Here is a 6,000-nt window from a genome sequence, read left to right as displayed (position 1 = left end):
GGGGACTGTGGAGAAGTGTGTGTGTCTGTGGCATGGGGATGTGTGTGTGTGTGTGGGGGGAGGGACTGTGGAGAAGTGTGTGTGTTTGTGTGTGTGTGTGGGGGGGGAGACTGTGGAGAAGTGTGTGTGTCTGTGGCATGGGGATGTGTGTGTGTGGGGGGGGACTGTGGAGAAGTGTGTGTGTCTGTGGCATGGGGATGTGTGTGTGTGTGGGGGGAGGGACTGTGGAGAAGTGTGTGTGTTTGTGTGTGTGTGTGGGGGGGGGGAGACTGTGGAGAGGTGTGTGTGTCTGTGGCATGGGGATGTGTATGTGTTTTGTGTGTGTGTGTGTGGGGGGGACTGTGGAGAAGTGTGTGTGTCTGTGGCACGGGGATGTGTGTGTGTGGGGGGGGACTTTGGAGAAGTGTGTGTCTGTGGCATGGGGATGTGTGTGTGTGGGGGGGGGGAACTGTGGAGAAGTGTGTGTGTCTGTGGCATGGGGATGTGTGTGTGGGGAGGGACTGTGGAGAAGTGTGTGTGTTTGTGTGTGTGTGTGGGGGGGGACTGTGGAGAAGTGTGTGTGTGTCTGTGGCATGGGGATGTGTGTGTGTTTGTGTGTGTGTGTGTGTGTGTGTGTGTGGGGGGGAGGACTGTGGAGAAGTGTGTGTGTCTGTGGCATGGGGATGTGTGTGTGTGTGTGTGGGGGGGACTTTGGAGAAGTGTGTGTGTCTGTGGCATGGGGATGTGTGTGTGTGGGGGGGCTGTGGAGAAGTGTGTGTATCTGTGGCATGGGGATGTGTGTTTGTGTGTGTGTGGGGGGGGCTAGCTGAAAGACCTTATCCACTTTAAATAGCCTGCAATATACAGTATGGGTGAGATAACAGCTGACATCTTTAACAACAGGCAAAAATCAGGACCAACCAGTCTTTGTAAAGAATTGGCAAAGGATAAAAAAAACTGAGGGGGACAAAAGAGCTAACACATGATCTGCTGTGCATCTTGGGTGGCCTGAGTATGAGTGCCCATTGTTGTTAGAATTCAATAGGGCTGATTAGTAAGAAGTGTATGTGTGTGTGTATGTGTGTATGTGTGTGTGCGCACAGCGCACTGGAATGCATGTTTGAGTTTGTGTGAGGGGGTGTTCTGTGTTTGCACGTTTGTAGCAACAGTGGAAAAATCAAAAGAATGAATAGAAATGAAAAAGTACTAGCTGACAACATACCTCCTGAAATGTTCTTCCTTCTGGAGTCTTCAGTTGAAGTAATCCCTCTAAAGCACTGTGAAACATTTTAAACTGGATATATAACATCGCTTTAGAGATGTATAATATAAATAACTATGCAATAGTTTCGAATGGCAATCATTATCTTACATAAATGTATAATAAGCTACATAGTTTACTTAACTTAAAACTAATAGTCAGTTACTCATTTACTATTCATTTACTACTCATTTACTACAAACACAATGTAAAACTTGATGCAATGTGCATTGTGTTTGTGCAGGCATTCACCTATAGAATATTGCTCCTATAGAATGTTGCTCCCTCCATTTTGTTTCTTCTAATCAGTCGTCTGACTACACTCCATCACGCAGAGAAGAGATCAATATTTACGAAATGTATGTCAAGCTAACAAATGTGTTTGCAATTTATACATTCTCTCCTGACTGGAGGAACAATATGAATTTCCAGGCCGGCCCCTGCAGTGTAAACAGGAACCAACGTAATGCCCTTTTAATTGATTATTTCTGGCCCGCCGTGTTTACAGAAGGGCCTAAATATAAACTTGCAATGCAAAACTAGTGTATAGAAGTGGTTTGTTTGGTTAAAACAATAACAATTTGAATGCCAGCAACATCAGGGTTGGTTGCGTTGTGTTTCAATGATTGGGGCTCCGTTTGGGGACGAAAGACCAGTGAATCCATGCTGGCTGTTCTTTTACAAATTACACACACCACAGCACAGTGTGAATGTGAAAAAGACTCAAGACTGAGTTCTAAATTCTAAATTGGAAGGGAGAATAATCATACACTCTTAGAAAAGGGGTGCTATCCGGAACCTAAAAGGGTTCTTCAGTTGTCCCCATAGGATAACCCTTTGAAGAACCCTTTTGAGTTCCATGTAGAACTCTTTCCACAGAGGGTTCTACCTGGAACCAAAAAGTGTTCTCCTATGGGGACAGCCGAAGAACCCTTTCGGAAACCCTTTTTTCTAAGAGTGCAAGGTGGCATGGCATTGTAGAGCAATCTGGAGAGGAAGAGAAGCAGAAGATTATAATTAAACACACGTAAGTGGCAATAAAAGCTAGGCATAGTGCAAACGGGCAGGCATTTAATGTGGCCGGCTCAACATGGCGCATAGCTGTGGGATGTCCCTCGCTCTGTCCATAAAAAGGATGCTTGAAACCAATGCTAACAGCACATTGATATGTTTCTGCACTAGGCTATTTATGTTCCTTTTTATGTTCTCCCTAGTCTAACATACCCCTCTCTCTCTGTTCAGAATCTGAAAGTGAATAGGATACTTTATTAGCCAAAATAGCATATCATAGCATATGTTAGGCCCTATATCTTGATCCTATCCATGATTTTCTATAGCCTACAACTGTTAAAAACGGCACGGTTAAAAGTATTGCACTAAATACATAATAAAGTGCCATTTGGGATGCATCCCAGAGCTTTTGCTTGCTGTTCTGTTCTGTTCCAGACCAGAAGCCTGTCTGTTCTCTGCTCTACAGTACACTGAACTACTTCTCCACAGGGGGGAGTATTGCAGTGCGACTGAGCACCAACGGGGAAATTGTGAAAGACAGAGTGGCCCTACGGACTACTTACCACATGTAGAAACGAGGAAAACTCTGCTCAAGCATAACAGCTGCTCCAGGAAAGGGCTCTGAAGAAAGACTGTTCCCATGGGGACCTGCATTACTTACTACTCTAATACTGAGTGGAGGACTGACTGTCATCAAAGCTACAAGTCTAACTGTAGTTATTTGATTAAGGCACATTTTATGTCTGTTATAGTTTAACTCTACACTACAGTGCTTATGTAATTATGTTGGACACTGTAAACATAATTTCTAAAGGCTGACACTGTTTAAGTGTTAAGGTGCTGAGCACTAAGAAATGTTTTCAGCTACAGTGTAATGTTTGACCCATCCACATTGCTCCGGCCAAACTGACATTTCTTTTCCACGTTGAGTCTGGATTTACCCCCCTCCCCTATGATTTCTAGAAGGCGAATTGATTGGTCCCGGAAACCAATGGGTTGGGCCAGAGCTAGCCTACATGATGACGTTATCAACTGTGATACTCTGATTGGTTAGATTTGTTAGAGACGATCCAATCACTGATTCATTTGTTTTGTTCAACGTCCTTCATTTTGAAGGGTCACACAAATGTCGTACAAATGACTTCTAGGGTGGCCGATTCAGACGTGTGTAGTGATCAACAGAGCAGCGAAATTCAATTAAGGGTAAGTCGTCATGCAATGACTAGAGCATGCTAGATGAAGTTACAAATCACTAATCAAATTACTCTCATCACCTAAGTACATCAGTGGTGGATTGAGCTCTTCTAGGAGCCCGGCCCTAGCCCACCTAGCCCCAACCCAAACCCCACCCAGCCCAAACTAGCCCCCATCCCACCCTGCCGAGTTCCAGCCCAAACTAGCCACAGCCCACCCATCCCTTGCCCAGATTGCATGCTGCATGTCCCAGAGCTGACTCACTGTGGGCCCAAAGGGCCTCACCACATGAAACAGGGGTTTGGGCCAAAGGCCTGTCCACAAAGATACATATGCTTTTGCTATTAACCATATTTAAGATTAATGGAGGGAATGCCCTTTCAAATGGGGTAAGACACATTTTTGTTTCCCTTTTGAGCATGACAACGAACAACCCAAACTAGATACCTTATGTAACTCCAAATCCATAGCAGACAACTAGATACTTCACTTCTGTAAATATATCTTTAGCAAGTGTTACATTTGCTGCATGTATGGAAGACAAAGTACTATCTACTGAATTGAGCAGTGAAATTCAGTCATTTCTGTATGAAATGTGAGATCACTATCTGTGCTTGTTGTAATGGTTTGTGGGAACAACTGGTAAAACGAACAGTATGTAGTTAAACCTGTGTGTACCAAGCTGGCTATTAAGTCATTACTGACCAAACAAGAAAATAAATAAAAACAAACAATCATAGCCAGCTGAACAAACCTACACTTACATGGTGTGGTGTTGAGCAAATGTTGACGGGGGTGGTAACATACATTTTTTAAATAATCACTAGGTTGTGCAACAGTGTATCATTGTGAGGGTATTTTTTATTTTTATTTTTTATTTTACCTTTATTTAACCAGGCAAGTCAGTTAAGAACATATTCTTATTTTCAATGACGGCCTGGGAACAGTGGGTTAACTGCCTGTTCAGGGGCAGAACGACAGATTTGTACCTTGTCAGCTCGGGGGTTTGAACTCGCAACCTTCCGGTTACTATTCCAACGCTCTAACCACTAGGCTACGCTGCCGCCCCTACAGTGCCTTCGGAAAGTATTCAGACCCATTGACTTTTCCACATTTTGTTAGACCATATTCTAAATGAATTAAATTGTTTTTTTTTTCCTCATCAATCTGTACACAATACCCCACAATGACAAATCAAAAACAGGTTTTTAGAATTTTTAGAATTGTTTAGAATTTCACATTTATTAAAAATAAACTTTATTACATAAGTACTTTGTTGAAGCACCTTTGGCAGCGATTACGGCTCGAGTCTTCTTGGGTATGACACACCTGTATTTGGGGAGTTTCCCCTATTCTCCTCTGCATGGCCTCTCAAGCTCTGTCAGGTTGGATGGTGAGTGTCGCTGCAGAGCTATTTTCAGGTCTCTCCAGAGATGTTAGATCGGGTTCAAGTCCGGGCTCTGGCTGGGCCACTCAAGGACATTCAGAGACTTGTCTCAAAGCCACTCCTGCGTTGTCTTGGCTGTGTGCTTAGGAGCATTGTTTTGTTGGAAGGTTAACCGTCGCCCCAGTCTGAGAGCTATGGAACAGGTCTTAATCAAGGATCGCTCTGTACTTTGCTATGTTCATCTTTGCCTCAATCCTGACTAGTCTCCCAGTCCCTGCCGCTGAAAAATATCCCCATAGCATGACTCTGCCACCACCATGCTTCACTGTAGGGATGGTGCCAAGTTTCCTCCAGACGTGACACTTGGCATTCAGGCCAAAGACTTCAATCTTGTTCATCAGACCAGAGAATCTTGTTTCTCATGGTTCGAGTCTTTAGGTGAATTTTGGCAAACTCCAAGCAGACAGTCATGTGCCTTTTACTGAGCAGTGGCTTCTGTCTGGCCACTCTACCATAAAGGCCTGATTGGTGGAGTGCTGCAGAGATGGTTGTCCTTCTAGAAGGTTCTCCCATCTCCACAGAGGAACTCTGACCAAACTCTGGAGCTTGGTCAGAGTGACCATCGGGTTCTTGGTCGCCTCCCTGACCAAGGCCCTTCTCCCCAGATTGTTCAGTTTGGCCGGGCGGCCAGCTCTAGGAAGAGTCTTGGTGGTTCCAAACATCTTCCATTCAAGATTGTTGGAGGCCACTGTGCTTTTGGGGACCTTCAACACTGCAAAAATGTTTTGGTACCCTTCCCCAGATCTCTCTCGACACTATCCTGTCTCGGAGCTCGATGGACAATTCCTTCAACTTCATGGCTTGGTTTTTGTTGTGACATGCGCTGTCAACTGTGGGACCTTATATAAACAGGTGTGAGCCTTTCCAAATCAATTGAATTTACCACAGGTGGACTCCAATCAAGTTGTATAAACATCTCAAGGATGATCAATGTAAAACAGGATGCTCCTCAGCTCAATTTCAATTCTCATAGCATAGGGTCTGAATACTTATGTAAATAAGATGTTTGTTTTTTACATAATTACATTTGCAAAAATGTTTAAAAACCTGTTTTTGCTTTGTCATTATGGGGTATTGTGTGTAGACTACTGAGGATTTGTTTTTTATT

This window comes from Oncorhynchus gorbuscha, linkage group LG08 (genome assembly GCF_021184085.1).
Source record: "Oncorhynchus gorbuscha isolate QuinsamMale2020 ecotype Even-year linkage group LG08, OgorEven_v1.0, whole genome shotgun sequence".
NCBI lineage: Eukaryota > Metazoa > Chordata > Actinopteri > Salmoniformes > Salmonidae > Oncorhynchus > Oncorhynchus gorbuscha.
This window is presented reverse-complemented; position numbering follows the sequence as displayed.